General features: G+C 40.4%; 1 pseudogene across 1 annotated transcript; it reads left to right on the plus strand.

Moving 5' to 3' along the window:
* The first annotated feature begins 2,518 nt into the window (after window positions 1-2,518).
* Window positions 2,519-8,546, plus strand: LOC311187672 (small ribosomal subunit protein uS12-like; annotated as a pseudogene). Its single transcript has 4 exons — window positions 2,519-2,742; window positions 5,422-5,666; window positions 5,811-5,990; window positions 8,519-8,546. The product of its transcript is annotated as a small ribosomal subunit protein uS12-like (transcript).
* The last annotated feature ends 2,068 nt before the right edge of the window (window positions 8,547-10,614 follow it).

Genomic DNA, 10,614 nt, shown 5'->3' on the forward strand with positions numbered 1-10,614 from the left:
TCATTTTTAAAACTTACTGAGGATCCCAATGCACTTTTCTTTTATATGCATTATAGATACTGATACTTACCATAGTAGAATTTAAATTGAGAAAACATTAAATAGGCATTAACTTAAATGGATAGTAATAAATCCATTATATGTTAGTATAAATATTTTAAATGAAAATAACTTTCCTAAAACAAAATATTTAATGAGTGACACTGATTTACATCTTTGCAAATGTCTTTAATGTCTGTCTTAATAAAAATAAAGTTGGATTCTTTTATTGGCCTGAAATGCAATTTTTATTTTTCTAAGTACATTGAAAGAAATATAGCATGTCTAAATCCTTACTAAATATTTAATAAAGTTGCTTTCACTTTCTTTATTCATATGTAAATTATTTGTAAACGACAAAATTGATTTCAACTATAAAAAATAAAGTAAAACAAAAATGGTCCATTGGGCCTATAAAATATAACTATTTTTCTTGATGTAGATTTAATAAACATATCCCTTAAAAGAAAACTGCTTTGCAGAGGATGAATCAAAAAAATCTAAACATACATTTTAAATACAAATTACTAAGTAGGGCCTCCCCTGGTGGCGCAGCTGTTGAGCGCTGGGTTGTGAGGCTGCCCGCAGCCTCTGCAGCACCAGTTCGATTCCCGGCCACCGGGCGAGGGTCCCACAAAAAACAAACAAACAAACAAACAAAAAAAAACAAATTACTAAGTAAAACAAGTCTTTCTGAGTCATTATTTAAGACAAGCTGAGCAAAAATCAAGTATTTTCAGGCCCCTTCCTGAAGCATAGAAACAAAAAAATTTCAGGGTTATAAATTTTAATTAGTGAGCATGTCAAATATTTCTGATCCTTGAAAAGTTACTTTTGATATAAGTTCTCAATATAAATTTCCAATATTTCATGTCACTAGAATCACAGATTAATTTCTATTTATAAAAATTGGTACTTATTTAGGTTTTTCTCCTGTCCACTTAGTGTAGCAACAAGTGATTCTGGTATGGCTACAAATGTCTTCTTGTATAATGAAAACAAATGGGAAAAAGAAGGTACAGAATTATATATCCTTTTCCTTTCTTCTTCTACTAAAAAACGTTCATGTTGTGTAGTAAAAAGCTGGGCTGAAAAAATGAAAGTGGACTAAGGAATTGAACTGGGGGAAATGGGTTGAACAGAGGAAGTTAAGATTTAGAGCCCTTCAACACCAGAACTTTCTTCAATGGTATTTTCTTCAACTTTTCAGCATGCTTGGAAATAATAACTAAAATGCTGAAAAGATGTTAAGTCTAAAAAATATAAAGGAAAAAAGAAAACTATTTCTTAAAATTTTAGGTGAGTTTTTTTTTTTTTTTTTTTTTTGCTTAATCTCCCAGACCACCTCACTCCCATAAAAAGTGGGGAATGTACGGAATTGAGCATTGGGTGGAGTCAGAAGACCTAGGTTCAAGAACTGGTTGTATCACTTCCTAGCCACATGATGGCTGTAGTCTTTGAGTCTACTTCCTCACCGTCTAAACTGGTCTATGAACACCTATAACCCACCTCAAAAGGGCTGATATCAAAAATATACAGAAATGGAAGGCACTTATAGTGGAATCCGTACCCACGTTAAAGCGTCCCTAACTGAATTATAAGCAGACCAGTGCCTTCACAGGCTCAGTAAAGCTTCCACTTAAGGAGACAGTTTGACTTTTCACAGTAACCCCAAAAGCAGGACAGGGTATCTCACAAATGCTAACAGGACACTTCTGTAGTTTAAAAGTATTGGTAGGTTTCAATTTGATGCTTAATGGCACTAAAAAACATTAAAACTCACAGCCTAAACCTGGAAACCAAAATAAAAAGCATAATTTAAGTTCAGATGTATTAAAAAGCTAAAAAAAATCTTTGCAAACAAAGAGAATCTCTTGGATGAGGGTCCCCCATGCTTGCAAAACCTGGTTCACTTGACATTTTCCTCTTTGATTTCTGTTTATAAAAGCATTAAAACTTGAGGTAAGAGTAACTCCCCCCTTGCTTAGAGAAGGCTAAAACCTCAGGAGGAGATAAAAATTTTCCTTCTCGTTAAGGAAAACCTGAAAAGCAAACTTAAAAAAAAAATGTGTCTCCAACTCCACTGTTTCTCCTCAGGGCTCTTCTCCTCTAGACAATAACGGAACAGAGCTTGATTTCCCAGACACACGAGCGAAGTCCTTTGGCAAGAACAAGGGTTGTGAGCACTGAATGACCAGTAACTTGGGTGGGGGAAACCTGACCAGAAGGCGGGATCCAAGGGGACCTAAATGCAGAAAGTTCGGGGCCATCAGCGGTCTCCTGTCCTCTGACTGAAAAAGATTTGGGGGTGGGCGGGTCTCCCCAAACATCGGCATCAAATGTACAAAAGACCAAAGGGAGTTGCCTCCAGAAAGAAAAGCTCAAACCAGGCTAGGGACTGAGAAACACAGGCCTCGGGAAGCGAGGGCAGCGGTTACGGCGGCGGCGGCGGCGGGGCAGTGACGGCCGCGGGGCCGCAATGACGGCGGCGACGGCCCGGGGCCGCGGCCTCGGGGGCGCTAACCAAGCCGCGGAGCGGCCAGCTACCTTGCCCCGATCCCTCCCCCGCCGGGGTAGGCGCAAGATGGTGGCCCACCCGCCACTGCGCCTTCAAGCCCATCCCCTCCCCCGCTCCTCGGGCGAGTCCCGAAAACGCGCACGGGTCTCCCGACCCTCGCTCGCTGCCCGGGGTGTTAGGCTGCCGTAACCGCCCCCGCGGCGGCCCTCACAGCCGGGAGGCCCAGGCCGCGCGGGCGAGCCACTACACGCTTCCTTGCCGCGCAGTCGAGGGAGGGGGACACTTACCGCGAGCCGAGCAGATCGGCCTGACTGGGACGCGAGAGAGGAGGAGAAAGAGGAGGAGCGCGAAAACACTAGGCGGCGGCGACTACAACTGCGCCGGCCTCAGCGACTCCCAGCGCGGAATGAGCGCCTCAGATTAGGGCAGAAGTATATAACTACGCGCGCGCTGCCTCATGGGTAGCGCCAGCTTCGCTCACCGTCCATCCCTCCCCCCCCCCAGCTCTCCGCACATCCGGGTTTCTCTTCTAACTGACCGCGGAGGGCGGGCGCGGACATGTGCGCAACCTTAAGCGTCCTCGAAGACACCCCGCTTCGGCTCGGGGCCAGGGGTCACCGGCCGAAGCCTCCCGGCCGGGGCCGTTACCTGACGAGCCCACTGTCCAATCCGAGTGACAATCGCGAAACAGGGGCTTCACCGCGCCTCTGAGCACATGGAAACGGGTATTCACGTGCCCCCTCAAAACATGCCGCCCCCTCAAAACATGCCCCCCCCCGCCCGTATTGCAACACCAATTTTTAAACAAATACTGTTTAAAAGAAAATACTGTAGCAGGGAGGTGAAAATAACAAACCGGATGACTAAAAGGAATAAAGGTCAAGTTATTTAGATAATCTGTTGATTTCTCTACATTTGTTTTAACTGCATCTTTTTATTGTTCCTAATTCTGACATATAGATGTCTCTAATAACCAAACTGTGAAGAAAAAAAATACATTTGCAAGAAAAACATAAAGATAACTGCACAAACATTTTCTAAACATTGGGTTCTGAATGGCTTGTAAACTTTGGTTTCCTCTCCCAATTATCTTCACAAGGTCAATGAAATGAGTGGGCCACTTGTCAAGCATTGCCCAGATTTAAAATCAAATCTCGCCTCACTAGTTCCTTAATACATGTTACGTCAGCCAGTAATTGAATTTTACCAGTTCTTCCTATTTGGGTTAGTTAGTTTTTTTTTTTTTTTTTCTCATCTACAGTGCCCTTTGATACTGGCCCTGAAAGTAAGTTTTACAAGAAAAGGTAGAGAATAATCAAACTAACAAACATGGAAAGTTAAAAGTTCCAAAACCTTGGAGCAGTCAGAGATTTCCCCCCACTTCAAACTAATAAAGTCCAGTGCCTTTAACTTTGTTGTGAGTGGGAAATTTAAAACTTGAAAATCTGTAAGCCTTGTGGGGGAGTTTTTCCTCAATCCCACCCCCTAGAGACCATAAAGGCCCTATACACTCCTTAGCCTTTCTCTCTAAAGCCATCCCTCATCTATATTGATCCTCCTGTTTCATTTGGGGGTTCCCTGAGTACTGAAATTTCTCTCAAATTCCCGTGGTATATAGACTGTCAGAGCCTCCACATCCTCACTATAATTAGGAGTAGGGAGGATCAATCTGTCTCAGGGGGATGACCAGAAAACATTTATAACCAAAATTCAAATCCAATTTGCTGTTTGTATGGAAAATACAATGGCCAAGAAAACTCTGGTTAGCAAATTTTCTCTCCAGAAAATGTACACAAGAACTCAAATTAGAATACAATGGATGGCTGGTGAGAATAGAATCAGTATGTGGGAAATTGTTTGGATGATTTCACTACTCAATCCAAAGAATTCCCCAGGCTTCTAGAAAACCACTCTCTTAGTTCTCTAACTTATCACAAGTACTTTTTTTTTAGGATTGCCATTAAATAAGAATTTGCTATTGTATTACATTTCTTGGCAAGTTTTTCCTTGAAATAAATTTACATAAAATTTCACCATTTTAAAGTGTACAATGCAGTGGTTTCTAACATCTTAACAATATTGTGTAATCATCACCACTATAAAATTACAGAACATTTCTATCAACCCCCAAAAATCTTTAATCAATTTTGTGTCTCTACAAATTTGCCTTTTTTGAATATAGCATATACAATTGACTCTTGAACAACATGGGTTTGAATTATGTGGCTCTATTTACATGTGGATTTTCTTATAAACAGATGGTGTAAGCCTATGGTATTGATAAATACAGTAAAGTACTGGAAATGTATTTTCTCTTTCTGGTTACTTCTATGGTTACTTTATTGCAAGAATACAGTATACAATGTAACATACAAAATGTTAACTGTTACCAGTAAGGCTTCTAGTCAGCAGAGGGCCCATTTCCTTGTTGGTAGATGGCAGTCTTCTGGATGTGCTCTCATATGGTGCAAGAGACCTGAGAACCCTCTGGGGTCTCTTTTATATGGGTACTAATCCCATTCATGAGGGCTGCACCTTCATTACCTAATCTCCTCCCAAAGGCCCCACCTCCTAATATCATCCCTTTGGGGTTTAGGATTTAAACCTATGAATTGGGGGGGGAAGGGCATAAATATCCCCTGTTTCTGTTCATGACAGAAACATAGATGCACAGATCAACTGACAAAATGTGTGGGATAAATTACTAAAGATATGTGATTCCAGTAAACGGCACAGAGGTGTTATTTGCACTACTGCTGTAACTTTGGTGTGTCTAAAATATTTCCAAAAGGTAGGTCTTAAGTTCCCTACTTAAAAGTGATTCTAGGTGCTGTTTCTTTCACTTCGGCCTTGAGCACCTGCAGGGTGGGTGAGCGCAGAGGTCTTCGCACTGCCAGGAGCTCAGAAGCCACCAATGAGATCGGAAGTGGCACGATAAACAGTACAAGAAAGCCTACTTAGGCGCTGCCCTAAAGGCCATTCCTTTGGTGGGGCTGTGCATGCAAAGGGAATTGTGCTGGGAAAGTGGGAGTCAAAGCCAAACAGCCAAATTCTGTAACCTGCAAGCATGTCAGAGCTCAGCTGATCAAGAAAGGAGGGGTCGTAGGGGGTGCCTGGCTGAATGGATGGAGGTGCTAACTGTGTGTGGGGAGGTGGGGTGGGGGGGCGAGGTGGTGGGGAGGATGGGGGTGGTAGGGGGGATGAGAGAGGGGGTGCAGGGGTGGGCGGGGGGGGGCGGGGAGGGTAATCACAGTCTTTGTACCCTATGATGGTTGTCTGAATTTTATTGAGGAAAATGACGAAGTTCTGGTTGCTAGATTTGGTAGCAAAGGTCATGCTGTTGGTGACATTCCTGGAGCCTACTTTAAAGTTGGCAAGTAGCCGATGTATCTCTTCCGGCCTTATGCAAAGGCAAGAAGGAAAGACCAAGATGGTAAGTTTAGACGGTGAAAACACGGTAGCAGTTAATTTTCACATGGCAAAAAAAAGATGATTCTGAATTAACAATAGTAAATTGATATTTGGTGTTAAAATAGACAGATTACTGTGCCATTTTAGTATCTGCTATAGCTTTATGTATTTATTTCCCCCCTATTTTTATGCCTATGCTTTGTTAATTTCAAGGTATAACACTTTTCAATGAACTAGGAAAAAAAGATGAATTTCCTAATATTCACAGTTGAATTATTCATAACTAACTGAATTCTGTTTTATAAGTCTACAATGTTTCTAGAAAAATTCAAAACCTTTAGTCAATTTCATATAGATGCATAAAATATTTTTGTTGACATTACACGTATCAAGAAGCTATTATTTTACAGTTTTGAATTGGTTCTTAATGTATTTTTTCTTATTAAAGAAATACAGGATCTTTAGAGAATAATTTTGTCATATAGGAAAGTTTAAAACAGACAAAAAATGCATAATGCAACCACCCAGAGGCAACCGTTAGTTAAATTTTATTTCCTTGAATTCTTACTCTTTTCTCTATTTTTACACAGTGAAGGTTATATTGCATATACAAATTTGCGTTCTGTCTTTCCCGTTACTGTTACAAATATTTAAATGCTCATTTTTTCATCACAATTTTTCAGGCTCTTTATTGCCAAGAATCCTTAGATTTACCAAATAACAATTATTCACATTTTTTGTATCTGCAGCAAATATCTTAGCCTGAACCAAGGGAGACAGAGCCTTAGCAAATTTGAGAACCAGCACCTGTTCAGGAGGTACAACGTCAGGACATTGAGAGTGTGAGGTGATGCTTAAGTGTTAAAATTAATTTAATTCATTTATTACAGTGTCTTTAGTGAACCTCAGTATCAGAAGACTACTGAGAGTTTATACCTAAATCACCTACATTACCACCTCATGGATACCTTTATACATTGTGCTGAGTTTGTCTATACAATAGTCCTTTTGGACTCAAATTACCCATTTTCCTCTACTAAGAAGAGCCAATGAACAGTTGAGATTCTATTTCTATATAAGAGGGGCTTAAGCAATACTAGTCTGAAGTAGGGTTTAGAAGTTGTGTTCTACAAAAGAATGAGAAATGGTCAGTTGTCTACACCAATGGAGGGGTGCAGTTGGGGGGACTAATCGACAGGTTGATGGAAATTACAAAAATTAAATATCACCCCACCCTAAGTTATCTTTTGGGCACTGAGTGTGTGAGTCCATATTTCATGCTCAGAAAGGATGGTCCCTTCATAACAGGATGCTGGGATGCAGCAAGTACTTGAATAGAAAAGCAGGATAAGAAAACTAGATTCTCAGTGTCTCCTGAGTCATGTTACATTTCCTTTGAATAGAACTCCTATAGATGTATATTCAAATGAAAATTTAAAAAGATTCTGAACTCAAGTAGAAAAATATGTTAGCATTGCATGTATTTTTGGATACCCTTGATTCCATTTTCCTCCACTGGTTAGAAAATAATTCTAAGCAAAATGGTGAAATTATGAAAGAAGATTCTCTGATACTCATCTACCTTCCTCTTCTATTGCCAACACACACAAGTATCTTGGAAATTCATGATGCACCTTGTGGGCTTATGGACCCTCCCCCCCCCCAGCTCCTTCCAGTGTCTCCCTCTATATATTTTTAGTCTTACCTCTTACTTTAATTTTTCTCTGAAACCTTCCCTATCCCTAATATAACCCTCAAGGACTTGTTCTTTGCTAGGCAGCATTGTAACTAACTAATCAGATCGTGGACTAGTTTTGCTGTTAAAGAGCGGTTACATATGGGAAAATACAGCAATTCTTATTCCTTGGATAAGTTGAAAGAACTTAAACCAAAAATCACTTAGCTACCCAGGCTCAGCTTCTGCCCACACATTTGCTAAATGTGGACGCAGTGACCCAGTGACATTGTGACATGTACTTTTTAGACTTTAAATTATTTTCTATATTAATGATGTTCATAGAATAAACTTACACTAAGAATAGGTTCAAAGACATGAAATGGTAAATTCTAAAGTTAAATTCCAGTTGCACAAATAATTTATGTATTATCCTAGAAATGAAGATAACAATAAGTCCTATACTACGGTAGAGTGAAAAGTCAATTAATATTTATATATTTGGGGCCTCCCTGGTGGTGCAAGGGGTTAAGACGCAACCTATGAAGCTATCGGCAGCCACTGCAGCAAGAGTTTGATCCCTGGCCAGGGAGCTACCCACATGGCGCAGCAGACCTCTCCTGTCTCACCCGCTGCTCCCCTCAGCAGTGTATTTCAGTCAATCCGCCTGTTCTATTTCCCACTCTGTCTCTGGTGAATCCTCTCACAACACCCCCTCCAACTCTGGCCTATATCCCAGTTCTTGTATGCATAAACAAATCTTTTTTAAAAAAGATTCATGTATTTGAAATATGGTGTGCCATTTATCAATGTATTAATTCTCAGCTCCAAACTCACCCTGACATGGTAAACCAGACTCCGTCTCTCCCTTACAGTGACTACGATGTTAAACTTTGTCCATAGAGAGTACTGGGGAGACAGCACACAAAGAAGGGGACTTTTATCCCTATGTTATATTTTCTTTTTTCTTGCTACCACTACACAGTCCATCGGTGGTGCCTGTCTGAAAGGGGGGCATCAGAATGGCACTCTGCTTCAGCCCCAAAGCCAGAGTGCACAGTCCTTGAGCAACCTCACAGTCCCAGTCCAGACCTGTTGACCATCTCATCATGATCATCCTTGCACAGACATTTTACACAATTAAGCTCGTACTCACAACAGGGTCTTAAATTCTTCTGAATGCCTACTCTCTGATCTTGGCTTACCTGTATCTAGATGAGTCAAAGTACTTGTTACGATGCCCCTGCAATGGACTGCGCAAAATAGAGTGGTAGTGTATACTAGCATTATATACCACCCCATATAACTTGGTAATATGAACTCGAGGTGATGGAAATATTCAATTCTGGATGTAATTTTGAGTTAGAGTTGATAAAAACCTACAAATGAACGGGATGTGGGATGTGGAGTACAGTGATAAAACAACTGTGCTAGCAACTGGATTAAATAATAGAGGTACAACCTACTAGGATGGATATAATTTCAGGAGATCCATATTTGGGAAATAGGTGAAGCAGGTGAAAATCACATTTTTTATTGTAGTATGTTTAATGTGAGACACCTCTTAGACTGACAGGTGGGGTGTTGAATAAGCAGAGCTCAGGAAAGGAACAGGTTGAAATATCCATTACTCTGGGTAAGATTACTTAGAGAAAGTTTACAAAAGGAAGAAGGGAGGGCAGAAGAGGAGAGAGGAAAGAGGCAAGGACTGGGTACAGAAATTCAAGATAATCCATTTAAAGAGAAAGAGAAGTTCCAGCAAAGTACACTAGGAGAAATCTACAAGTAAGGTGCCAAGAAAATATGTTCAAAATGATGCCTTCAATATCCATACAAGGGGCCTCCCTCGTGGTGCAAGGGGTTAAGTCTCAGCACTATGAAGCTGTCATAGCCACTGCAGCACCAGTTCGATCCTGGCCAGCCAGGAGCCTACCCACATGGTGCAGTAGACCTCTCCTGCCTTGCCTGCTGCTCCCCTCAACAGTCAGCCAGTTCACCTTATCTGGTCCCAGACTGTCCCTGGTTAATCCTTTCCTCTCACACACACCTCTGGCCTATGCCCCAGCTCTTGTATGCATAAAAAAAATCTTCAATACTCACACAAAAAGTATTTCAAGGGACCCCTGCTTCTCCCTACAAGTCAGTTGTGATAAATGCTGAGGTTTAAGAGTAAGGTTAAGAGAAAAAATTAACCATTGGCTTTGGTATGTTATTGGTGATCTGGGTAAGAAACTTTTCAGGGCAACAGTATAAACAAGGACAGCTTTAAGAGTTTATTATATTCATTTTATTGTAATTCAGTGTACATCTAGCATGCTGTGGAATGGGTAAGGAAAAATTTGCATAGATTAGGAACCAATTATGTTCTGTGATCTTTAACAGTGATTTTTTTTTTGCTTTGAATTAAAAATAAACTTCTATACTCACAAAGTCATTTTCTATTTTCATGCAAAGTTAATTTACCTGCTTTTCTTTGCTAAAAGACAGTAGTCACCTTAAAATGAAGACTGCCTAACTCAAAGCTACTGGGAAATAATTTTAACGCTACCTTGCACAATTCACCAGGTATCACAAATAAGCACATTTAAACTCCAGAAAAGCTATACACAATTATACCATGTTATTCACTGTTTTAGTATTCCTTTGGCAAAGAAAACTCAAGTTAAATCCTTCTGTTTTAGAGGCTGTAAATAAAATAAGATTTTCTTGAGTTATAGTTGCCAAAAGATTAACCTGGAGTATTTTCCTAACATAAAGTTCTTAGAAAGCCAGTGGAAAGCTATAAATACACAGCTGGATTTTAAGTGTTAGATCACATTATATAAATAAAGCCAACCCTTACTAGTTTCATTTCCCACATCTCTTCAAAATAGGTATTTCTCTTCCTGTTTAAGCAAATCTCTTGCTTTGGATCATTTCTCACCTCCTTGGGGATCTTGCTCCAAGACTCTGCCTCCACACAGTTTCTTTT

The sequence above is a fragment of the Talpa europaea genome (assembly GCF_964194135.1).
Source record: "Talpa europaea genome assembly, chromosome: X".
In the NCBI taxonomy this organism is placed as follows: domain Eukaryota; kingdom Metazoa; phylum Chordata; class Mammalia; order Eulipotyphla; family Talpidae; genus Talpa; species Talpa europaea.